General features: G+C 43.7%; 1 protein-coding gene and 1 long non-coding RNA gene across 6 annotated transcripts in view; one reads left to right on the forward strand and one right to left on the reverse strand.

Annotated features, from left to right (window-relative positions):
* DAPK1 (death associated protein kinase 1) overlaps positions 1 to 26,274 on the forward strand; it is a 212,320-nt gene that overhangs the window by 77,234 nt on the left and 108,812 nt on the right. The gene's annotated exons all lie outside the window — the stretch shown is intronic.
* On the reverse strand, positions 2,358 to 25,843 carry LOC113897418. The gene is made up of 3 exons (XR_003512346.1): positions 25,684 to 25,843; positions 11,873 to 12,000; positions 2,358 to 2,889 (listed from the first exon to the last, which is right to left on the reverse strand). It is a non-coding gene; the product is annotated as an uncharacterized LOC113897418 (long non-coding RNA).

Genomic DNA, 26,274 nt, shown 5'->3' on the forward strand with positions numbered 1-26,274 from the left:
CACAGGCCCTAGGGCACGTGGGCTCAGTAGTTGTGGTGCACCAGCTTGGTCACTCTGCAACATGTGGGATCTTCCCATACCAGGGATCAAACCAATGTCGCTTGCATTGCAAGGTGGATTCTTAACCACTGGACCACCAAGGAAGCCCCCAGCCTTGCTTTTATACAGTAAGCCAACTGTGACCCCTCTGAGAGCAGCTGTGATCTATACCAGATCACACACAGGAATGCAGCCTCCTGGGGCCCAGAACACCTCCTTCCTTACACTACCTGTGACTTACTGTTGACTGGAATCAGATGCTGAAAGGTGAACCCAGGTTTATATCTTTCTTTCTTGCCAAATCTGCATAGCTGGCAAACCACCCTGTCTGCCAGGAGGAATGGGCCTCACTTCCTTCCACATGATCTGAGCTGGTCTTCCTCCCTGCATGTCTCACTGTGTGCTACACATTTCTCCCAGGTGGCACCACAGCTAAGGCTCTGTCTCTATAGGATGGAAACAGTACTCCCTAAAGAGCTGGTGACCCTTGAGTTGTGTCCCTGCACACAGCCATGTATTAACATAACATCTGGAAGTGATATGAGGAGGACGTGGGGAGGGCTGGGGCTGGGGTGGTGAGGATAAGTGGTTCTGGAGGAGGCTTGGCATATATTTGCAGAGGTGGGCAGCGCAGCAAGGGCTTCCCTGGCATGGTGCCTTGTTGCTGTCCATCCCTGACCAGGAAGACCTAGGCTCTGGAAGTGCTCCCAACTCCAGCCAGCACATTATGTCAATGTCCTATGGCCTCAGGACATTCTCTAGTCACTTATACTCAGCCCCAGTCTCCATAAGTATCCAGGAACTCAGCAAGCTTATGAAATGGTCCTACAGGATTCACTTCCTGCCCCTGATCTCTATGACTCTATCCCAAGCTGACCCTTGATCATTTGGAGGTTTGAAGATATTTTCATTACTGCATGTTTGTTAGGATTAGTTTTGGCCACTTGTGACAGAAAACCCAAGATAATAATGGCTGAAAGAAAATAGGAATTTGTTTCTACCTTGTGTAGGCGCCCATGCTGCTGTGGCACCTCTATAGTATCAAGGACTTTGCCATCTTTTGTGATGTCACCCTGCCATCCTAAGTATGTGATTTTCACCTCATGGTCCAATGTGGCTGCACGTGCTTCAGCCATCACATCTTCATTCCATCTGCAAGAAGAAAGGAGGGCATGTGCTTTTTCATGAAAGACATCCCTTGAATGTTTCACCCAGTACTTCTGCTCAAATCACTTTCACCAAGATGAAGTTACATGGCTATAGCTAGGTAGTTATATTGCCACAGAAAGGCTGGGAAATGTAGTCTTTATAGCAAGTCACCTGACTCTCAGCTGAAAGTTGATAATTCTAGGACTCAAGGTGATAAAGAACTCACCTGCCAATGCATAAGATGTAAGACACTTGGGTTTGATACCTGGTTCAGGAAGGTCCCCTAGAGAAGGACTTGGCAACCCATTGTAGTATTCTTGCCGGGAGAATCCCATGGACGGAGGAGCGTGGAGGGCGATGGTCCATAGGGTCTCAAAGAGTTGGACATGACTGAAGTGACTTAGCACAGACAGCACACAGCACAGGACTCAAGATAAAGGTAGATCAAATATTGGGATAGACAACTGGCCCTGCCTCTTACAGTCATTTTCAGACCCAGGTAGTATTTGAATTAGAACCAAACGTTTCAGATCGATGATTCCAAGCCACATTATGTACCACAAGAGGTTTGAGGTTGTGCTGGATTGTTTAGGCATTCCTCCAAGAGAAGCCAGAGCTGGCATTATAGTTTTATCCAATTAATTATTATTTAGTAATATGATTAATTAGGATTGGTGTGGAATGCAGATTTGAGGAGAAAGCTGCCAGCAGTAATCCAAGCTTAAAGGCAGAAGGCAAGACTGGTAGATATATAGCATTTTCTCTGATGCCATCATCAGCTTGCTGGAGATGTTTGCACATGTGTTTGGAGCCGGGCAAAGAGATTAACTGTAACCACAGCAAGAAGAGAAAAATGGACTGTCTTAGTACCAGATGAGATGGTTGTTTTGAATCAGCATTGGGTGCATTCTATAGCACAATAGAGCCTGTGAATCTTAGCAGCATTTGGGTCCTGAGATCATTCTTTTGTAAAATGAAAGCTTGGATCTGGAGGTACCTGGGATGTCAGGTTTCATGGGGGTTTCAAAGAAGCAGTTTGAGGAGTGGCATCTATATTATTTGAACATTGATAGCTAAGTATATTTTCTCAGATAGTATAGGGCTGAGTGGGTCATTCTGTGTTTTTTCTAGAATATTCTGCTTTGTTTTTAGAAAATACCTCAGATAACTTCTGTGTAGCCCATAATGGGCTGCCTTCCAACCTTTTTTTAATTTGCATAACAGCAAACACAAAGTTTTCACTTTAGAAGAGAAAGTGCCCAAGAGGTGGGAAAATAAGAGTTTTCTTCAGTCTAATCATTCCAAACAATTGGAACACAGCAGTCCTCACACTCACAGGAAATAAGGAGCTCCCCAGCAAGTGGAATCTAGGGCAGGACCGAAGATGTGGGTAAACCCGGCTATGCCTTGCAGGGGGAGGCTGTGAATACAGTTAAGTCCTGAAATCAAAGTAGACAAATCTCACATTTTTACAAATGCTTTCTGTAGTTTCCTGCTTTGCTTTTACTGACGACTCAGGATGTCTGCTTTAGTGTAATCCTCTTTAACATCAGTGTCCAGCGTCCTCCAAACTTCAGTGGATTTTGATGGGCTCATTCTTCACAGATGTACACATTGAAAGTATGTTTGAATTTGTGCTAAAGGCAGGCTGAGAAGATGTTTTCTTACACTGAATGCATTGCTTCTTCATTGTACTAATAACTGTAAAAAAAAAAAAAAAACAGTGTGATAAACTCATATGTTTGCTCCTGCACTTTCCTCGTGTTATGTAGGTCATGTCTTTTCAGGCAGCATGATATTTGTTTACAGGAGAGGTTTTATCTTAGTAAAATGTGTCTCTTCTCAGGGGGAGAGAAGCCAGGACTTGGGCATCTGACAACCCTGATGGCTTCTCGGCCCCATCCCTCACTAGCTGCCTGTCCCTGGCAAATGACCCTGTTCCCTGGGATCTCAGTTTTCATTTTCCTATGATAAAGATTCTTTACTGGCTGAGCTACCAGGGAAACTTCCACCAGCTTCCCCAGTGGCTCAGATGGTAAAGAATCAGCCCAAAGTATGGGAGACCCAGGTTTGGGCTTTCCTGATAGCTCAGTTGGTAAAGAATCTGCCTGCAATACAGGAGACCCCAGTTTGATTCCTGAGTCGGGAAGATGCGCTGCAGAAGGGGTAGGCTACCCACTCCAGCATTCTTGGGCTTCCCTTGTGGCTCAACTGGTAAAGAATCCACCTGCAATGCTGGAGACCTGGGTTCGATCCCTGGGTTGGGAAGATCCCCTGGAGAAGGGAAAGGCTACCCACTCCAGTATTCTTTCCTGGAGAATCCCATGGACAGAGGAGCCTGGTGGGCTACAGTCTGTGGGGTCACAAAGAGTTGGACGCAACTGAGTGACTAACAGTTTCACACTTTCCTGATAGAGATGGCCATGCCTCCCTCCAGGAGGATGGAATGAGTTCTAGAGGATGTGAAGGGTCCAGTCCATGCCCAGTTCCCTGCAGCTGCTTAGTCAGTGGGCATTTCCTTTCTTTGTCTTGATTTTCCAGAACTTTACCTTCTTTGCGGGGGGTGGGGGGGGGGGGGGAGGGAAACCCTGCCAGTTAGTGTTTTAGGCAAGAAATAATAATCTGGTTTGTCATTAAAATTTGAGAACCTGCTGTGGATGGGACTCAAGGTCCCTGGGGCAAATACAAGAAATTCTTGCTCTATTATCTGTGGTTCTGGAAGTGTGGTCCTTAACTTTATAGCATCATCCCCTGGGAACCTGTCAGAAATGAAGATTCTCAGCGCCCCCACCCCAGACTTGTCAGTTAGAAACTCTGGAGATGAAGCCCAGCAATCTGCATTTTAACCAGACTTCTGGGTGATTTGAATGTACACTAACATTTGAGAACACTCCTCTATATATATGGGGTCTCAGACCTTGCTAGACCTGAGAATTCTGAGGCATGTTTTGAAATACCTGCACCAGGGCCCTCATCCCAGAGGCTGTGATTTTTCTGGGAGTCTGGGGTAGAACCCAGACATGAGGATGTTTTAAAAGTGCCCAGGTAATTCCATTGTGTGCCAAGGTTGAAAGATTTTGCTCTGAAGAGTTTCCATCTTATCCTCTTTTCCTTCCCTCTTCCCCTCCCCACCTCCTCCTCTTCCCTCTTCCTCCTTCATGTTGGAATTAGGGAAAGAATCCACTTGTAACATGAATCCAGAGGGCCTCACAGGGAGTGGGGGAGATGCTACCCACAGACCACAGAAAACTTCTATTGCTTCTGCTTCATTCCTACAGTGCTCTGCTCTGTGATGCAAGTCTGACTTTAAATGTACCACACACATTCAGGCACAAAAAGTTTGAAAAAACTGAGAAACTTTGAAGAAGAAAATAGAAATACCGCATAATCATAATCCGATTCCTCCAAAGATCTCATTACATGTTACCATTTTATGAGTTGAGAGAGTAGCTTTGACATATACACACTACCACGTGGAAAATAGGTAGCTAGTGGGAAACTGCTGTATAGCTCAGCTTGGTGCTCTGTGATAGCCTGGAGAGGTGGGATGGGGGCAGGTGAGGGACAGGCTCAAAAGGGAGGGGATATTATGGTTGATTCATGTTGTTGTACAGCAGAAACTAACACAGCATTGTAAAGATATTATACTACAATAAAAAGAAGTATGGTAAAAAGTAATAATTATAAAAAATAAGTAAATATGTAACATTTTGCTGTATTAGCCTCCAATCTTGCACTTCTATGTTATTTTCAGTATGAAATTAGGATCATGTATATGTATACACACACACACACACAGTTGTATATCTTGCTTTTTTATCTGACATTATGATAATTTTGCATAATATTCTCTGAATTGTTTCAAAGCCAGCATCAGATTTTACTGTGTGGATTTGTCGTAATTGTCTCAGCCATTTCACTCTGGTTAATTCCATTCTGTTTTTTCCAGGATAAGTTCAAATATCCTTGTAAATAAATCCTTGCTTTTCTGATTATTTCCTTAGATAGATTCCTAGAAGTAGAATCCCTGAGCCAAAACTTTTAAACCGTTTAAAGGTTCTTGTTACTTACTGCTAAATTCATTTTCCCAAAGGGCTGTGTATGCCATTATCACTCCCCCGCCTCTGAAAGTGTGCCGTTTGCTTGTACTTTTGCTAACGTTGGTGGTTATCTTAACAAACAAACAAAACTTGTCACATTGCTGAGCCAAGTGGTCATGTTCTTGCTCTGTAGCAGCTCTCTGTGGACATGGTCACAGATTTCTAAACCTATGTGTCTTATCTTCCTTTCGTTCATCTTTTGGGCCATGTTTATCTTTTACTGTCTGATAGCACTAGTTTGGGAATTTTCATCTTATCTTGGGATTTGAAACCATCTGGAAGTCCCAGCTCTGCCCTCTTATAACTCTTTCTTCACTGTATCTGGGCTTCATCTTCACTGCCATTGAACCTTTGAACCCATTCATGTCATGCATGCCAGCTTACCAGAGACAGCCTTAACATCTCCCTTAAGAGGCCCTTAATAAATGCTCTGGGATGTGGTAGCAAAGGGCATACATAGGATTACAATCAAAATTAAATTATTGTAGGCCATCGACCAAGGTATAAGTCATCCAGTGCAGAAGTGACACTGCATCTGCACACAACGCACACACGCACACACACACACACACACACACACACCCCCCAACACACACCCTCAAGTGCACTTCTACAGTGCAGCATGCAGGGAAGTCTTTTAAGGACCTTCAACTGAAAAAATCAGAGAATCCATTTTCTTGGCCTTCCATGACATGATATTTGCTTGAAGCACAGAATGATTATAATTGTAGACTTCCCTTTTAAACTGAATGTGCCTTACTTTCATGGAGGAAGAGGTTGAGAACATTTCCACTAGCCATTTAACATCGTGCAGCCTTCCCAGCTTGTCACAATGGCTAAGGCCATGCAGGTCAAGCCAAAATAGCTTACCTTTAGGTTTGGGATCTCCTAGGAAGATCTCTGGGCTTCCCAGGTGGCTCAGTGGGTAAAGAATCTGCCTGCAATGCAGGAGACGTGGGTTTGATCCCTGGGTCAGGAAGGTCTCCTGGAGGAGGGCATGGCAACCCATTCCGGGATTCTTGCCTAGAGAATCCCCTGGACAGAGGAGCCTGGTGAGCTACAGTCCATAGGGTTGCAAAGAGTCAGATATGACTGAAGCGACTTAGCATACATGCAGGAAAGTCTCTGTGCTGGAAGGGTGATGATGAAGTTGTAAATCATCATTGCCCTAATTCATGAGGCTTCTTCTGATACCTTCCCATCCTAGGTGCTCTACTTTTGAAAGTGTAGACATCTACCTGCCAGCTTCAATTCCACCCTAGAGCATCTGTGGTCTGCGGTGAATAACAGAGGCCCATCTATTGGTGAATTTCAAGAATTTGGCATTATTTGAGAGGTGGGAAGTTTAGGCAGGACAAGAGCAGAAAGGATTGAACTCTTCTATTTAAAGGTCAGGGCCATATTACATTGTCTTCTATTTGTTTGCAGAGTGATTTTTTTTTTTTAAGGCAAATCAGATAACTGATGGGCAGAAAGAAACTGATGGCCTTGCTTTTATTCCAAAGGCTCCTGGATGTGTTCTGTCCTATCCATTCACCCATCCATCCATTCACATATCCATTCACATACTTACCCGTTCAGCCAGCCAGTCAGCCACCCAACTAGCCAGCCAGTCATCCATCCATCCATCCACCCACCCACTCATCTACCCTTTCATCTATCCATCTACCACATATCCATCCATTCACCCATGCCTCCATCCATCCACTCACCCATGCATCCACCCACTCATCCATCCATCCACCCATCTATCCACCTACTCATCTACCCATTCATCTGTCCATCCACCGCATATCCATCTGTTCACCCACTCATCCATCCATCCATCCACCCATGCATCCACCCACTCATCCATCCATCCACCCATCGACACACACATCCATCCATCTACCAATCTGTCTTTCCAACACACATTTGTTAAACATATACTAGCAGAAAGCAGTCACATTTGTCCCTGGTTTTCTGAAGCACTGTTATACTGTATAACACATGAATATGTGCTGTGTATCCAGAGGCCTAGGTATGAACTCATTTGCATATGCAGAGTTTTTTTTTTTTTTCACTTGAACTGGACATTATGGCAGATAAATAGGAAATTAGCCAATAATAAGGTCCAATCTATTCAAAGACAGTAGTCATAGCATGTAAATAGTGATTGAGGGGGCAGTTGGAGAACAGCTTTAATTCTGGTGAGAGAACCTCCAGGCTATAGCCAGAGCTGCCCAGTCAGTCTGCTTCTTCTTCCATATAATTCCTTTCAGTTCTTAATTTAAAAAATAAAGATCTGTAGTTATGTTTAGCTCATTTTGTGGGTGTTGCAGACTTGGGTAATGGCCTCCAATGATGTCCTTCTCCTAATCCCTGGACCTGGGACTATGTGGTAGAGGGACTTTGTAGAGGTGGCAGGAGGAACTAACATGAGGGGTAAGGTGCTGTTCAGTGCAGAAGAAATCTCAAATATTTTATCCTAAGGGGCTTTCCTGGTGACTCAATCAGTAAAGAATCTGCCTGTAATGTGGAAGACCCAGGTTCAATCCCTGGGTCAGGAAGATTCCCTGGAGGAGGAAACGGCAACCCACTCCAGTATTCTTGCCTGGAGAATCCTGTGGACAGAAGAGCCTGGTGGGCTATAGTTCATAGGTCGCAAAGACTTGGACACAACTGAAGTGACTTGGCACGCATGTGCACAAGTATAATTTGACTTTTTCTACTACATGTGCTATTTTTTGGTTTAAAAGGTTCACTCTCATAGCAGATTACACAGAAATGAATTCTGTCCTCTATCCCTTTATCTTTGGAGGAAATTTTTGCTCTAAGTTTGGTTTATTGCATGTTGATACCTGCTCTTGCTTTGCACTACTTTACCGCCTGTTCTAAGATCCCTTTGGCCCTAGCCTCCATGGTGTCCCAGTAGTGATCAGAATGTCCCATAAGGGTAGAACAGGTATGGCTCTCTCAGGTAGGACTGTGAGGTTCAACTTACAAACAGGATTTTGAAAGTTTTATGGAGAAGCAATCCTGAATACTGTTCAGACAGTGTATCAGAGCGGGTAATACGAAATAACATCGTAATCTCAGTATGTGGCCTTTATACAACTTGGTGTTGATTCTGCTGTAAAACGGAGATGACACCGACCTCCGTGGAATGCTATACTGACAAAGTCAGTGCAGAGGGGCTGCGTGCCCCAGTCAGATAAAAACATGATGACTCCTGAGGGGTTCTCACTATTCGCTCAGCCTCCTCAACCAGTTTCAAACTCATTGTCTAAAACTATGATGCAGGCTGTTTCTCTCAGCAGTTCAGACCAGCCTCCAGAAGCATAGCTTCCTCGACACCAAGTATAATCTTTAAATTGCATAGTTTCTGTGCCTTTGTTTTCATTTTTCCTTCCATGAGGAGGAGCAGGGAATAGCAGTGGCTGGTGGGAGTTACCTTAATCCGTCATGAAAGCTTTTCTGTCCGTAGGCAGATAGACTCAGCTTTGCCTAAGCACAAATGGTGATGATGGAACCAAGCTGTGACTCTTTTTAAAATGTAGTTAATTTTACTTATAATAATATTCTGTAATCAAAATGGATTTAAAATTGTATAGTTATCATTATCAGTAATAAAGCTGACTCTAGGGCCTGTGTTTTCAAAGGTGTTTAAGACCATTTCAATTTTGAGATCCACATGTTCTGTATTTGTGGCTAGGTTGGGATGTAAATTAGAATTTGATTCTTTTCCCTAACTACCCCAATTCCCTCTTGGCCATGTGGAAGGTAAACTGTTGTGTGTTGAGAACATTGTGCTCACATGACCAGCTGACAAACAGGGGCAGCCTTAAAACATGCCTGACTAAAACCAGTTTGGAAACTTGGAGAAACTGTAGAGGGTCATGGTGAGGGAACAAACCAGCCATCATCTGTGCCCTTCACTTGGAGTAGATGATGTGCCTGGAGGTCATGCATATTTTTAAACATTTATTCCATCTCATTTTCTTTAATTTGAAATTCTTCAGCTTAATGTAATAAGAAAGTTTAACTGAAATTTTGAACAGAGCCTCACATACAGAGGTCAGTGCTCTACAAAAAAATAACTCAATTTCCAGAAGAAAGCAGATTTAGAAAGAATTCACAGCTATACTACTTAAAACAATCAACTTTATGTTTTAAAAGAAAATGAATTTTGTGTTCTGCTGGAATGTGGCCCCATACCAGTGTGTTCTTCTCCTCCAGTCCCTTCCTTGATGAGCTGGAGTATCCAGTGAGATCTGAATGAAGTGCACATAAAGTAACACTGGAAGAATTGCTACAATCTTGTCAGCTTTTCTGATTGTACCAAATAATTTAAAGCAAAGTTGGAGGTGTATATACATCAACCCAGGAAGCCAAAACAGAATTCCATTGACTGGGTGGCTTAAACAGCAGAAATGCATTTTCTCACAGTTCTGAAGGCTGAAAGTCCCAGGTTAAGGTACAACATGGTTGGATTCTGGTGAGAATTTTCATCATGGCTTGCAGATGGCTGCCTTGTCACTGTGTCTTTTCTTATAAGGGCACTAGCTTTTGAGCTGTGGTGTTGGAGAAGACTCTTGAGAGTCCTTTGGACTGCAAGGAGATCCAGCTGGTCCATTCTGAAGAAGATCAGCCCTGGGATTTCTTTGGAAGGAATGATGCTAAAGCTGAAACTCCAGTACTTTGACCACCTCATGTGAAGAGTTGACTCATTGGAAAAGACTCTGATGTTGGGAGGGGTTGGGGGCAGGAGGAGAAGGGGATGACAGAGGATGAGATGGCTGGATGGCATCACCGACTCGATGGACGTGAGTTTGAGTGAACTCCGTGAGATGGTGATGGACAGGGAGGCCTGGCGTGCTGCGATTCATGGGGTCGCAAAGAGTCGGACATGACTGAGCGACTGAACTGAACTGAACTGAAGTCCTATCATGAGGGCCCCACCCTCATGACCTTATCTAAACCTAATTCTCCCCCAGAGGTCTCAAATATCACCTCCAGTATCATCATGCTAAAAATTAGGGCTTCAACATACAAATTATGGGGAATACGAACATTCAGCCCTTAAAAAGGGCTGTATGGCACAGGGACCTCTACTGTGTACTCTGTAATGGCCTATACAGGAAAAGAACCTAAAAAAGTTATACATATACATATATGCATGTGTATATGTATAACTGATTCACTTTGCTGTATACCTGAAACATGATATTTACAAATTAACTATACTCCAATACAAAGTAAAAAAAAAAAAAAAAAAAAAAACTTTTCAATCACACATACACAAAGGGTAAAATGAGTTAAAAGAGTAGGTGTGTTGTGAAAACAATAGTAGAAAAACAGTAATCTCTAGAGTCTCTGGGACTGTAGCCTTTTGGGGCCCAGTAGCGGTTGACAGTCAGTGACCATCTTCACTGCTCTTCAGTATAATGGACTGGACGCATAAGTCCTTAAAAATGTGGTCAGGAGTGGCCAGCAAGTTTGTTGAGACTTGATGCTCTACTCCAGTTGCTTCTGCCATGTGTGTCCATAATCATGAAGCTTCTCTTTGTACCATGATCACACTTTGCCAGCCATCCCTATTTCTGGTGGGGTCCCTGTGCTGTAAAGGACCCTGAATATTGGTGATCAGAACCACAGGAGCAATGTAGTGTGTTCACATCTGCCAAGAAGTAGCTCCTCCCTGGGTCTTGGGACCTGTCTTTAGGTCATTAGTGGAGTTGGCCACTTTTAAAACGGCATGACATTTATCTTCCTATTATTTAATAGGGAGAAGGGAGGAAGCAAAGGAATAGTAAACAGAGGCAAGATCCCTAGAGATCGTAATTCTCAGTCAGGCAAGGAAAAATTAACATTTAATTGTTACAGACTCCCCCTTTTTGTGATATTTTAGAGATCAGTCCTGGGTGTTCTTTGGAAGGAATGATGCTGAAGCTGAAACTCCAGTACTTAGGCTGCTTCATGCGAAGAGTTGACTCATTGGAAAAGACTCTGATGCTGGGAGGGATTGGGGGCAGGAGGAGAAGGGGACGACAGAGGATGAGATGGCTGGATGGCATCACCAACTTGATGGACATGGGTTTGAGTGAACTCTGGGAGTTGGTGATGGACAGGGAGGCCTGGCATGCTGCAGTTCGTGGGGTCACAGAGTCGGACATGACTAAGCGACTGAACTGAACTGAGGGAGGAAAAAACCCCACCATACTGTGCCCGACACAGTGCTCAAGAATTGTTTGATGAGTGAATGAATGAATGAATGAATGAAAGTAACAGTTACCTGGAATTCAGGCAGAGACCCCAGTTTTTCTCAACATAAACTTACCATCTGATGGGAGCACTAAGTATTTAGTGCCTCCACGTGATAGGCGTGTAAATTCTTGTGAGTTTCCTAAGCAAGGGAAATAATGGATATCAGTACCATGATCTCTCACAAGAGAAGAAATAAATCAGCCCTTTGTTTAAGAAACGTGCATGAAGAGGGCAGATGTCAGTGAGCAGTGAGAATCTGGGCTTGCAGACATCCCTTCCACCCTTCCCCACCATCCTGTGAGCAGCTTTAACCTCCCTGTGGATGACAGAAACCTTACCTGCTTCCTACTTCCTTGACCTCCTTGTTTCTGGTATCCTTTTCTCGGCTCCACAGTATCACCAGAGATTCTACCAGTATATCCATTTCCAGGCAGCTTCCCAGGTGTCACAGTATTAAAGAATTCTCCTGCCAATGGGAGAGATACAAGAGATGCGGGTTTGATCCCTGGGTTGAGAAGATCCCCTGGAGTAGTACAATGCAACCAACCTTAGTATTCTTGCCTGGATAATCCCATGACAGAGGAGCCTGGCAGGCTATAGTCCATGGGGTCGCAGAGTTGTACACCTGAGTGACTGAGCACACACACTTCTCACAGCACCTCCCCCACTGGCCTGCCCACCCCTTCCACCATAGACATGCTTTGGCCTCCTTGGAAACTTGTGGTTCATCTACCACTTTTCCGTGTCCATCACTGCTCTTCTTTCTCCACTTTAGTCTTTGGGTAGAAGGAGGGGATGACTGAAATAAACAAGATCGTATGCAAAATCAATTTACAAAATAGGGTCAAACTTTTGAAGTTAGCTGAGTCATAATCTTTGTGTTTCTCACTGGGGCTGGATGTGTTTTTGTAGCCTCATGTAGTATGCTACATAGACATCTTGATGTTTGCCGTTTTTGAACCATAAGATGGTCTATACCAACCAGTGGTTTGTGGTAGCAGGAATTTGCTAGAGAAAGCTATACAGAGACTTAGGAAATGCCTTTAAATGCAAAAAAGTTGGTTAAAGCATATAGATTGTCCAGTTGACTCCCATACTCCAAACAGCAGAGTATACTTACAAAGAAGACTATTTTAGGGCACATAAATGAAGAATTGAAATGTATTCATATAATTTTAAGAAGAATATTGAGAATACATAGTCTGGATTTCCAGGAGAATTTTCATCTCTATTATTGTTCTAATAATAGAACAGTGATAGTATTGTTAGTATTACTAACTATATACTAACAATGTTCGTATTGTCAGTGGTAGTATCTTTTATCTTCTAATGATTAATGTACTAAATTAGCAGTGATTCACCTCCCAGGGACTTCACAAGTATCCTTTCCACCTTCCTTCTATAAATAAAATAATCACGCTATAGCCCTATTTTATGATATGGCTATGAAATTAGCCTGAAGCTGTGCTGTATGACACAACAGCCATGAGCCACTTGTGCCCATAGAGTACTCAGACCGTGGCAGTCCCAGTGGAGGTGTGCTGTGGGTATCAAACACGCACTGGGGCTCGAGAACCCAAAAAGGGTAAAATAAATCATAATAGTTTTTAATTCTTGATCACATGTTGAAACTAATATTTGGGATATATGTTGGGATAAATAAAATATATTATTAAAGTTACTTTTACCTGTTTCTTTTTGTAGCTACTCACAAAATTGCACATGGGGTTTGCATTTGCAACTTGTGTTATATTTCTGTTGGAAGTTATTGTATTTTATATTGTATTATAGTTCTGTCTTAAATAAATCATATTTTAATTGCCTAAAACTTAATTTTATTTTATGTCCTAACTAGGAAGATCACATATTTATTTATACCCATAAATATACCAGATTACATATTTGCAATTCACTTACTGTAAGAAAAAACTATTGGATACATCTCTGAACAAATTAATTGACACTTAACTAGATAGTACTTAATAGAGAGTAGTTAAATAGATAAATGTAAATTGAATCAAACTTAATATAGTTAGGTTGTAAGTTTTTAAAGCTTTTCTTATGTGAAATTGTATTCTAAGTATGTTTGTTTAACACAGGTTAACCTCTGTGAGAGGTTAGAATTCTGGAATTAGTGCAAAGTTCAGTTCTGTTTGCTTTGCCCTGAACCACTAATATTAACTCTTCCAGTGACCTGACACCCAGTTACCCAGTGGGTTATACAGTGACATGACACCCAGCATTTTTAAAGTTAATTCAGCATGCTAAAAGTCATCTTTAGTTTGTTTACACATGTCTTTGTCATATTCCATGGGCCTAGCAATGAAATTCATCTAACTAACATTTCTGTTAATTTGGTCAGTGAATCAAAAACTAACAAGAGAAGCTTGGAATTCCAAGGACCCAAGGCTAAACAAATTAATACATCCACCCATTCAACAAACATTTGCTGAGAAGAGGAAAATGAGGTGTCCTAACAGGGTTGGAACTCTCTCTTCTCCCTCACCGTGTAAGGTTCATGGACTTGTAGACAGACCCAAAAACAGATTCAAAAGCACATGATATGTTCTAGTACAGAGGTCCCCAACCACCAGGCCACAAACTGGTACTGGTCTGTGGCCTGTTAGGAATCAGGCTGCACAGCAGGAGGTGAGCAAACAAAGCTTCATCTGTATTTACAGCTGCTCCATAACTCACGTTACCACCAGAGTCCTACCTTGTGTCAGATCCGTGGCTGCATTAGATTCTCGTAGGAGTGCAAACCCTACCATGAACTGTGCATGTGAGAGATCTATGGTGCACGCTCCTTATGAAAACCACCCCAAAACCATCCCTCTTTTCCCCCTAGCCCATGGAAAAATTGCCTTCCATGAAACCAGTCCTTGGTGCCAAAAAGGTTCAGTTCAGTCACTCAGTCCTGTCTGACTCTGCGACCCCATGGACTGCAGCACGCCAGGCTTCTCTGTCCATCACCAACTCCCAGAGCCTACTCAAACACATGTCCATTGTGTTGGTGATGCCATCCAACCATCTCATCCTCTGTCGTCCCCTTCTCCTCCTGCCTTCAATCCTTCCCAGCATCAGGGTCTTTTCCAATGAGTCAGTTCTTCACATCAGGTGGCCAAAGTATTAGAGTTTCAGCTTCAGCATCAGTCCTTCCAATGAATATTCAGGACTGATTTCCTTTAGGATGAACTGGTTGTATCTCCTTGCAGTCCAAGGGACTCTCAAGAGTCTTCTCCAACACCACAGTTCAAAAACATCAATTCTTCGGCGCTCAACTTTCTTTATAGTCCAACTCTCACATTCACACACAACTACTAGAAAAACCATAGCCTTGACTAGACGGACCTTTGTTGGAAAAGTAATGTCTCTGCTTTTTAATATGCTGTCTAGATTGGTCATACCTTTTCTTCCAAGGAGCAAGCTGCAGTCTCCATCTGCAGTGATTTTGGAGCCCCCCAAAATAAAATCTCTCACTGTTTCCATTGTTTCCCCATCTATTTGCCATGAAGTGATGGGACCAGATGCCATGATCTTAGTTTTCTGAATGTTGAGTTTTAAGCCAACTTTTTCACTCTCCTCTTTCACTTTCATCAAGAGGCTCTTTAGTAGTTCTTCGCTTTCTGCCATAAGGGTGGTGTCATCTGCATATCTGAGGTTATTGCTGTTTCTCCCGGCAATCTTGATTCCAGCCTGTGCTTCATCCAGCCCGGCATTTCTCATGATGTACTATGCATATAAGTTAAATAAGCAAGGCGACAATATATAGCCTTGACATACTCCTTTCCCGATATGGAACCAGTCTGTTGTTCCATGTCCAGTTCTAACTGTTGCTTCTTGACTTGCATACAGATTTCTCAGGAGGCAGGTCAGGTGGTCTGGTATTCCCATCTCTTGAAGAATTTTCCACAGTTTGTTGTGATCGACATAGTCAAAGGTTGGCATATTTAAAAAGCAGAAGTAGATGTTTTTCTTGGAGAAAGCAATGGCAACCCACTCCAGTACTCTTGCCTGGAAAATCCCATGGACGGGGGAGCTGCGTGGGGTGCCGTCTATGGGGTCACACAGAGTCGGACATGACTGAAGCGACTTAGCAGCAGCAGCAGCAGCAGATGTTTTTCTGGAACTCTCTTGCTTTTTCAATGATCCAGTGGATGTTGGCAATTTGATCTCTGGTTCCTCTGCCCTTTCTAAATCCAGCTTGAATATCTGGAAATTTATGGTTCACGTACTGTTGAAGCCTGGCTTGGAGAATTTTCAGCATTACTTTGCTAGCATGTGAGATGAGTGCCATTGTGCAGTAGTTTGAGCATTCTTTGGCATTGCCTTTCTTTGGGATTGGAATGAAACTGACCTTTTCCAGTCCTATGGCCACTGCTGAGTTTTCCAAATTTGCTGGCATATTAAGTGTGGCACTTTCACAGCATTATCTTTCGGGATTTGAAATAGCTCAACTGGAATTCCATCACCTCCACTAGCTTTGTTCGTAGGGATGCTTTCTAAGGCCCACTTGACTTCGCATTCCAGGATGTCTGGCTCCAAGTGGGTGTTCACACCATCGTGGTTATCTTGGTTATGAGGATCTTTTTTGTATAGTTCTTCTGTATATTCTTGCCACCTCTTCTTAATATCTTCTGCTTCTGTTATGTCCATACCATTTCTGTCTTTTACTGTGCCCATCTTTACGTGGTAAAGATGGTATCTCTAATTTTCTTGAAGAGATTTCTAGTCTTTCCCATTCTATTGTTTTCCTCAATTTCTTTGCATTGATCACGGATGAAGGCTTTCTTATCTCTCCTTGCTGTTCTTTAGAACTCCCCAGCCAAATAGGTTGGGCCACTATTCTAGTAGCTACCGGTTGCTGAGTTCATCGCTGTCAGATTGACAGGGATAATGTTATAGCTAGATCTCAGGCCTGAAGTTTTCCTGTGTTCCCTGTCTTCATGGCAGGTAGATGATTATATTTCACATTTATGTTATTAATAATGGAAGCAAAAACAAGACCAAATCTTTCTCTACTCCCTTCCTATACTTAATTTTGCTTTAATGCTTTGTCTGTGCTTTAGAAAATGTTATTTTTCTTGTGCATGATAAATATTGGTCTTAAATGATCAAAGTCACAATGTTAGCTTGAGACATTTGAAGCTTCTTTGAACTCAGGTAAACTTGAGTTAGAAACAGCCTCAAACAGCCTGAGAGTCTTTCCTCCATGGCTGTCCAAGAGATGGACCTATAATTGTTCCAGGATGAGGTTGTTTCACAGAATTTGACCATCTAGTCATTCCTGCAGCCATGAGACCAGAAGGACATCAGAATGATGTTATGCTTTCCTTCTCTTCACCCTGAATATTTTAGTATTTCCTGAGTCCAATTGGTTAGTACCATCCTCATGTCCCAAAGTGTTCTGAAGTCAGCCGTCTTCATGGGGGATTCACTCAGCAGCCCATGTTCAAGATGGCTTTTCCAGAATAGGGTGGGAAAAAAACTTGCATAAATAATTCCTTCTGTTATTTCTCTAATAAGGTGATATATGAGCCTTGATACTGGTCTAAGAGATGTGATGGTTTTAAGCAACCATATACTATAATAGCACAGGTTTTTCATCTGTATGGAAGTACAGCATTCCTATGAAACCTCCTAAGCTGAAATAACATGAAGTGAAGCATATCCCCTGCTTTCCAAAAGTTCACTTTATGCCACTTAGCTTTTATGAAAGACCTACATTAGTACCTGTTTTTGCTAACTGCAAGAAATGTGAAGGGTAACATAAATTTTTGTTTTCATAAAAGTATAAATCCTCTGTTTGCCTTTATGCTCTTTTCACACAGTTAGGAAGTGGCAAAGCCAGGATTCAAAACTAGGCCCTCTCTTCCCAAAGTTCCAGATACACGATGTCATGCAGATTTATCTGTCTAGATATTTAAGTTTTCATTTTGGAAGACTTGAATGCGCTGTTTCTAAATCCTGCTTAAAAGAATTCTTTCCCTTTTTTTGTCATTCCCTCTTAGAGACTGACTTGAACTTATTAGGGATCTTTGGACATAGACACAGGGATTTTGTTCCCAGCTGTGATATCACTTAAATATTTCCAATTAGTAGCATTATATTTGTGTGATAGTATGGACTCTGCAAAACACAGTCACATCTTTTTACTTCTTTTGAGTCTTACAGCAGCCCTATAAGCTATGCATTGTTAATCTCAGTTGTGTATGTATATGTGTGTGTGTGTTTAACTTCCAAAATGACCATGCTAAGGCTCAGGAAAGGTACTAAAGGATCAGCATTCCCACTGTTGCTGGATGGGAGAGTTGGGTCAGCTGCCTCTTGGCTGAGCTCTCTTTCCTTCCCACAATGCATTTCCACTCAGATTATTAATACTCTGTAATTTTGGAGAATTAATCTTAAGGTACAGATGCATAAGTTTCCAGATAGAGTTAAGAGAAGTTGATGGCAATATGGAATTTATTTTGAGTTTCAGTCTGGGAAGATCATTAGTATAACAGAGATTCAGAAAATTCATAAAGAAAAAATAGCGTCATAGCATTTCAACTGTACTCAGTAATATGTTTTCTTTCAGTTAAGTGAGGAGTGCAGTGCCCTGATCTCTGCAACTCTAGAAACAGAGCCTCTTAAGGTTGGAAGGAATTTAAGAGACCATGGTCAAGCCTCCCACTCATTCCTGGCAGATGGCCTGATTCCTTTTGACAAGCTTTCAAACACTGACAGTTCTCATGCCCAGAAGCAAAACCTCCCTATTGTCATGGTCCTCTCCTGACTGCCACCTACTCTGCCAGCATCTTTCCTACCAAGGGCAAGTGCCCAACATGGGGCACAGATTCATGCTGAGAGCAGGAGCACTGCACCCCTTTGGCACATGGGGACCACGTACATGGTGTGGGCAGTGAGGTTACACTCTGCTTGTGCCATGTGTGGTCAGATACAACCATCATCTGTTTTCTATATGAACTGCTATCCTGTAAGCTTGATTTCCTTGAACCTAACTATGGGGATTTCTATTTATTTCTCTTATGAATTTTATTATTAAGCTGGTTGGGATAATGTAGATTCTAGATTCTGTCAGTAAATACTGCCATTACTTTCCGTGTTATTTTAAAATGTGGTAAATGTGCCTTCATCTGATACACTGAAAAATATCTTGTCTAGGACAGTGCTAAACTCGAGAGTCTTATGGCCTGCCAAAATCCACCACATGGTGATTCACCATTTCATCTACAAAAATATCATGAAAAATTATGTCAGAGGCCCTGCTAAAATCAAAACATTTTTTTGTCTATATCATTTCCCATTTTTGCTGATTTTATAATGCAGTTGGGACAGTGGGAAAGTTCTAGCTGATTATGCTGTTTTTTATTTGCTATTTTTAATTCCTGAGATCAATAGTTGATTCTCAATGTTTGCTCTGTACTAATAACAAGGTAATTGATCTTAGAGAGGGATCCAATTTAGTCATCTTTTGAATATCAATCCAGTATCACTCCTTATAATTTGTCCAAGGTTACCAGCAGTGATTTGAGATTGCTTCTGCCACACTGAGGTTTAACTTTCCTGTAGATTTGAATTTTTCTTTCTTTCTTTGTTTTTTTTTTTTTTTTTTTTAATTGTCTAGCCAGGCAGTCTTTTATCGTGTCTTTTCTAAACTCAAGCTTTGGTTACACTTTAGTAGCATTTCCCCAGTCTTCTCTAAGGGAAGACAACTGGCCTCATATAAAAAAAGGAAAGCACAAGAGAGTTAATTTTGCTTCCTACATGTCTGTTATACCATCAATTCTAATCAGCCATCTTTAGCCCCTTTCTATCCATCTTCTGTTAGGTGTTGAAGGATTTTTTTCCAAATCTTAAGTTCTTTTAGGGTTCCTGTTGTATACAAATGAACTTATAAGCCTTGCCTTCTCATTTTCCCTTTTTTAGAAATCCCACTTCCTGGAGTTTGCAAATTGCATTGAACTTTCATGGGCCAATTACAAGTTGATTAATGACTATGAACAATTCATGTTTTAAAAATCTTTAGGTTGTGCTTTGATTAGGGAATTTTCCCAGTCACCTAAAGTTATAGCCTAAAAGCAACTGCCTGGGAAAAGCACTTGGCCTCAGGGAGACTGGGTGAATTCCAAGGAGTGTCAATAGCCCTATGAGAACTATAATATACCTCTGCTTTTCGAATGAATGTACATGATCAAATACACTGATTATCCCTTTGACAGTTTCTAAAGCAGGTGGGCCAGTTAGGACCTAGCACAAGGCTGAAGCCTAGTAAACAGTGGAGGAAAGTAAATGCACATGGACTGCCCAGGGCCACGAAATTCTTAAAGCAAATGATGAAACATAGTGTGTGATATTTTTAAGTACTGCACCAACAGTTTTCCCATGTCCAGAAGGTCAGTGGAAGCAATCTAAACACTTAAATGGTCAGCATATAAATTTAGGGTGACCCATCAGGTGATTGGATCAACATATTATTAATTCCAGAATTTTACTGAATGTACCATGTTGTGCTCTTGGCACTCAATAGTGTTAATTTTTAGGAAGAACCCTGTATACATGTGTGATATAAACAACATTTTACAAGCTAATATATTGGTAGATCACTATGAAGAGGATTAAAATTCAAACTCTATAAGCTGATTCTTCTAGTTTTAATTCTTTGTGGTTCTAAACATAGCTAGTGGTGTATCTTTCATAGACGCCTAACAGATCAGAGTAGCTGGAAAAACAGATTCTACTTCTGTGCCATTTACTTGCCTGTTAAATGGAAAGTCCATTCCAAACTGTGTACTGGGCTTCAGAGTACACAGCTACAGCTTTTTAGAGTTCACTGTCACCACGAGGCCACCCAGCCACACCTGAATCCAGCTACCCTCTCTTCTTGAGCTGCTCTCGAACCCCCAGAAGTCAGTCCCTCGACTGGAAATGGCCTAAGCAGGTGGCCCGGAGTGTCGCATGTGACCTCTGGTGCACCTGCCTAGGGGTCATGGGTGTGTTTACTCCTGTTGGATTGCTCCCTGCTCCAGGCCTGTAGTCATGTTTCCTCTGCGCCCCATTATCTGCCTGCAAGTTGTAGATCTTTCAACCAAGTAGCCTGGCCCAGGTGTCTCCTTGTTCCTGCAAATAAGTACTGGCTTTTGATACAAATGGCAAAACAGGGAAGACCCTCAGGGGAGGAGTTCTGACAGCCTCACTCAGCTCTGCAGAGTCCAAGGCCATCAGTGGGGCAGGGTGGGGGTTACACAGACCCTCAGTGCCTCCACTGCAGATGAGGAAATGGGGGGAGGTTTTCTCACCCGCTCCTCTTACAGGGGCTGTTCCAGAGGTCAGCCCACAATGCCCCCTCCCCACCCCCTTGCCTGCTAGAAAGTTAGGTTTCCAGCAGACAAAGCTTCTGAAGCCCCCTGCGCATGCTCACTCTGCTACTGCTGCTGCTGCTAAGTCGCTTCAGTCATGTCCGACTCTGTGCAACCCTATAGATGGCAGCCCACAAGGCTCCACCGTCCCTGGGATTCTCCAGGCAAGAACACTGGAGTGGGTTGCCATTTCCTCCTCCAATGCACGAAAATGAAAAGTGAAAGTGAAGTCGCTCAGTCGTGTCCGACTCTTAGCGACCCCATGGACTGCAGCCCACCAGGCTCCTCTGTCCATGGGATTTTCCAGGCAAGATCCCTCTGAATGCAGGTTCCAAGTTTTCTTGGGAAGAGACGTCACAAAACGGCTGTGGGGTTTGAAGCCCCTGCTTCAGGAAGCATCATGTTCGTGAATGTGAAGTGTAAATTAGTTTTCATTTTCTTTAATGTTTGACCTAAGACCTGATAAGTGACACCTGCTCCTCAGAAGTCTCCCTTCCTAGGCGAGGTAACGTCATCCGTGTGTCCAGGCTCCCTGCTGGGTGTTTACAGCCCTCCCAGCCTCCAGCGATAAGCTTTGTGTTTGCTCTGGTTCAGGGCTCCGGGGTGAGGTCGGCCCACATGGCAGGCTTCCAGAGAGTTCTGCTTCCACCGGGGGAATACTTAGCCTTCCCGGCAGCTCTGGTTTCTCTCTAACTTATCATCTTTCAGTTTTATCTGTGTGGCTCTCTTTCTGGGTAACTCCAGCAGTGAATTTCCCTGCCAGCCTCTCCTTGCCTGGCCTGAAGTGACCCCCTCGGTCCTCTACTTGTTTTCTCCTCTCCCCAGACTTCCTCTGGGAGGTGAGTCCCCTCCTGACTCAGAGCCAAGGTGACAGATCTGTAGACCCCGTGGGAGAAGGTGTGGCCAAGAGCACTGCGAAAGGACTCCTCCTGGCTAGGCCGACGGCCAGATAACCACTCGCTGCCCCAGAGGAGGCAAACCCTCAAGAAGCGGGTGCCCCAGTTTGTACTCAGTCTCCAGAGCCGGACAGGCCCGTGAGCAGTGTCTCTACAGCACATCCGTCTATGGCTGCTCTAAGAGCCACATCACGACAGTGTATTTGAATTTCTTGCAGGTCACTCAAGTCCAAACTCTTCACCAGCACAGACCTGACTTCCTGGGATAAGACAGAGCTGATTCTCAAAGCAGGACAGAGGGTCCCAAACCTGCTCATGAAAACACATAGGCAAATAGTATTTCTAGCTAAACTGAGAGGGAAGACATGAAGCTAGTCAGACATATTTGTTCAGCACCTGGAATACTCCAGAACTGAGCAGACTGCATGGTGGAGGGTGGTGGGGGTCATCCCACACTTTCTATAAATTACATTTAATCTACGCAATTCAATGTAGTGTTTGCACAGTTACAACCTGTACCCATCAGATGGCCAAACTGGTCCTTTCTCGTTACCTTGAGCTCGTTCCTCATCTAGAAGCTCAGCATTTGGAAGGAATCTGCCTTTCTCTTTGGCTGAGGCATGAGGAACTTCAACTCAGCTCCTTGACTTCTGTCTCCCTATGAAGATATATGAACCTTCTGCTCCCTTTTTCAGCCTTTTCCCCGAGAGCTGCTTGCTGAGTTGAGAATAGATCGTACCTTATGGCCCAGTTACCTTGAGCCCAGTAGTAGCTGGAGGGTTTTGTATGACACAGTCTGGAGGATCAAATAGTAGGATTGGCCTGGGGAGTAGCTTGCTGAGGTTGGAGCAACCAAATAAGGGACAAACCCCTCTGAGCCTCCATGGGATATCCTGAGGGTCTCCTGCAACTCTGGCTGTCTGGGGCAGGAGGCCCCAATCTCCAGTTCCCTGACAAGGTCACCGTTCATAAAATGTGTGAGTTGCTCCTGACATGACACCCTCTCTTTGTAAAGGCATTTGATTCTCCATAAAACTGGACTGACAGGGCAATCCTGGTGGGACTTACTATTTGGGAAGAACATTTGGAGTGTTGTTTGTTTTGTCTGGTCCATTGGAGCATCATTTAGATTGTAATTAAATGACACTTTTCCAATAGTCATTTTCTTCTTTCCTTTTTCCTTTTCACTTTAAATGAAATGATACAAATGAACTTATTTACAAAACAGATACAGACTCACAGACTTAGAGAATAAATTTATGGTTGCCACGTAGGGAGTATGGGGGAAGGGATGGTTAGGGAGTTTGGGATTGACATGTTCACACTGCTATATTTAAAACAGATAACTAACAAGGACCTACTCTACTCAATGTTATGTGGCAGCTTGGATGGGACGGGAGTTTAGGGGAGAATGGTTGCATGTATATGTATGACTGAGTCCCTTTGCTGCCCACCTGAGACTGTCATAACATTGTTAATTGTCTGTGCCTGTGTGCGTGCATGCTCAGTCACTTCAGTCATGTCCAGCTCTTTGTGACCCCATGGACTGTACCCTGCCAGGCTCCTCTGTCCATGGGATTATCCAGGCAAGAAGAATGGAGTGGGTTGCCATTTCCTCCTCCAGGGGACCTTCCTGACCCAGGGATCAAACCCACGTCTCTTACAGCTTCTGCATTGGCAGGTGGATTCTTTACCACTGAGCCACCTGGGAAACCCTGTTAATTGGAGGCCCTGCTATACTCCAATATAAAATAAAAAGTTAAAAGAAACAAGCAGACAGTCATCAGGCTCCAAGTTTGCTCTCTGCCCAGACCTGAGTTCGGTACCAGGGGTGATGCTGAGCAGAGTGGATGAAGTCTCCCCCAGCCCCCAGCTCCAGCAGGATGTCACCTGCTTGGCATACGTCATCACGCAGTACTCACAGCTCTGTCATATAGAAATATTAACTTATAAAGTCTTGTAAATCCCGGTGGGTTGTAGGTTCCTTAAGTCACAGACTGGATCTGAATCAGGCCGAATGATTAGGTACGGCAATGAGTAATGCAAACCGAAGGGTGGCTCCCAGAACAAGATGGTTTTCTCTGCTGTTGCTGCTGCTGCTGCTAAGTCGCTTCAGTCGTGTCTGACTCTATGTGACCCCATAGACAGCAGGCCACCAGGCTCCCCCGTCCCTGAGATTCTCCAAGCAAGAACACTGGAGTGGGTTGCCATTTCCTTCTCCAATGCATGAAAATGAAAAGTGAAAGTGAAGTCGCTCAGTCGTGTCTGACTCTTAGCGACCCCATGGACTGCAGCCCACCAGGCTCCTCTGTCCATGGGATTTTTCAGGCAAGAGTACTGGAGTGGGGTGCCATTGCCTTCTCCTATGGTTTTCTCTAGGCTCCTGCAAATCAAGTGCTGGGGGAGGCCATTCAGGACTCACTTTGAGGCCTCCTTCCCACCACCACACTCTTCTCAGGGGTAGTGCTCATGGTCCAGGGTGGCAGCAAGGACCCCAGAGCTCATTTGGAGTCATCATAAAGCAGATATCCCTGTGTTCTGCCTCGGCTCCCACTCTCCACACCTCCTCAGCCTGTTCTCAGTTGCCATGGAAAATACCCAACCCAACTGACCATTCTAAAGAAAAGGGAAACACCAGATTCCCTGCTAATCTCTGGTGGTGCCGGACGTCTGTCAGGATGAAGACCACTGTGCATCTGCCTGCCCCCTGGGAACAGCCCAGACCAGCAGCCAGGAGGAGGCGGGGAGCCCCAGGCCCAGGGTGGCGGGTGGCCTCCTCTTCCAGGCCTGACAAAGTGGATCCCCCACCCTTCTAATAGGCCAGAGCCCCGAAAGGATCTGAATCTCTGAACACCTCCATCAAGCTCTGCACTCAGCTCCCCCAGGCCCGTGAGCAGCATCATGCCTTAGGAAACACCTCTAAATGCAGCTCTGGGTTCAAAGGAAAGGGAACTGCTGTCTGTAGACTCAGTCCCAGCTCTTAAGAATATAACTATTAACTGGAAGAGAAGACCAAAGCAAACTCTCCCAAGAAAACTGGATTTCACAACCAAGAAAAAAAAATAATTATGTTTAATAACACCCTCCAACCTGCTAAAACGCTGAATTCCATGCCCCCTTGGAGACAGAGGGCGGGGTCTGGTGAGTTCTCCGTATAGATGCCTGTTTTGTCTCTGTTTACCCAATTTTCCCTAAATGTGCTTTGCCATGAAACTTTCTCCATGAAAAAAATTTTAAAAGAGTACCCTCTTTTAAAAAAAATTTTTTTTAATAATTGATTTACAATATTGTGTTAACTTCTGTTGTATAGCAGAATGACTCAATTATACATATATGTATACATTCTCTTTCATAATTATTTTCCATTATGATTTATCACGGGATATTGAATATAGCTCCCCATGCTAGATGTAGGACCTTGTTATTTATCCTTCCTTTGTATCCTAGTTTGCATCTGCTAATCCCAAACATGAGCTTCAGAGAGCCCACTTCGGGAAATGATCTTCTAGGTGGAGCTGAGACCTTCCCCCTCCAAAGAGGTATCCCGGGGACACATCAGGTTAACAGAGATACCTGCTGTTCTCTTTCTCATCTTCCTTATTTCTGGGTCCTCACCAGCTCTGGTTTGCTAGTTCCTTAATTATAAGGAGGCTGCTCCAGCCACCTGATACTCTGTGTATTTGGTTTCTTTGACCCACTGGCAGCCCCACACTTGTGTGGGAAGCCAGACCCTTATCTGCACTGCCTTAGGTCCTGGGTCTTGCCCCGTTCTCATGGGTGACTTCTCTGTGTCCTATCTTCTGGGAGGATGCTCCCCCCAAGGGGTCCGTCTCTGGTCTGAGCTCCCTCGCCCAGCGTGTAGCTCCCAGCGTACCCTTAGGCAGCACTTACGTTTTGCAGCTCACTCCTGACTCACGTGTTGTCCTGGTTCCCGGGGTGACATGCTGCTGTTTATCCTCTTGGCAAACTGCTTCTCCCCCTCCGTGTCCTGGCAACCTGCTCTGTTTGCTCACTGCTGGGGGAAGTCTTGTTCTCTAGATCATGTGACTTTTTAACTGACCCATGGCAGCAGTTCAAAATAATTTTTGGAGGGTTGTTTGTTTTTAATAATAGTAATAAATAACCAACTTTGTTTCTTTGTAAAAAAAAAAAAAGTGGTTTCTCTTCCTGTCACAAATGGCTTCTCAAAAGGCAGAAAGAGAGCAGTTCCAAGTGTGGGCTGCAGCACGGAAGCGTTCCAGGAACTCAGACTTGGTGCTGAAGTACCAGGTTCCCATACTGGGTCATCATCTGCTGAAGTCTGCACAGCCGGTGGGTTGTGATGGAAGGGGAAGTTTCCACTGAATGAGGATCAAGTGCTTCCTCATCACCAGAGACCACTACAGGTGATGTCCCTAGGGGTAGGCCCTGGGCGTCTGCACCACTCAGGATGGAGATTCATAGCCATATGTTTACTGGGTCTTGCTGGAGAGCTTGGCAATT

Source organism: Bos indicus x Bos taurus, chromosome 8 (genome assembly GCF_003369695.1).
Source record: "Bos indicus x Bos taurus breed Angus x Brahman F1 hybrid chromosome 8, Bos_hybrid_MaternalHap_v2.0, whole genome shotgun sequence".
NCBI classification, from domain to species: Eukaryota; Metazoa; Chordata; class Mammalia; order Artiodactyla; family Bovidae; genus Bos; species Bos indicus x Bos taurus.